The following is a 425-nucleotide window of genomic DNA, read 5'->3' on the forward strand; positions in this document are numbered from 1 at the left end:
TCAGAGTGGCTAAAAAGAACTACTCTGAAAAGCTGAGAAAACAGTTTTCAGCCAACGATCCGGTGTCAGAATGGACTGGTCTCAAGAACATCACCCTGTACAAGACACCACCCCCACAGTCTGTGGAGAATCAACAATTGGCTGACGATCTGGTGACAATATGCATGATAAAACTTAATTAATTAGGTACTAACTATTCACTAAAGACAAGTATTAAATAAAGTTTAATTTTGTTGTTTGTGTTTCAGATAGGGTTGGGTACCGAAACCCGGTGTAACCGGTATGTACTAGAACTGAATCAGAACGCAGATTTCGGTGCCTCATTTCGGTGCCACCAATGCTTGAGCGATTGAAATATTTGTTCACTGGTTCTCCGAAACGGATGTAAGGATCACCGGCACCACACGTGAAAAATAATTTCCTGA

The sequence above is a fragment of the Sinocyclocheilus rhinocerous genome, unplaced genomic scaffold, assembly GCF_001515625.1.
Source record: "Sinocyclocheilus rhinocerous isolate Xijiao unplaced genomic scaffold, SAMN03320098_v1.1 scaffold153, whole genome shotgun sequence".
Lineage (NCBI taxonomy): Eukaryota > Metazoa > Chordata > Actinopteri > Cypriniformes > Cyprinidae > Sinocyclocheilus > Sinocyclocheilus rhinocerous.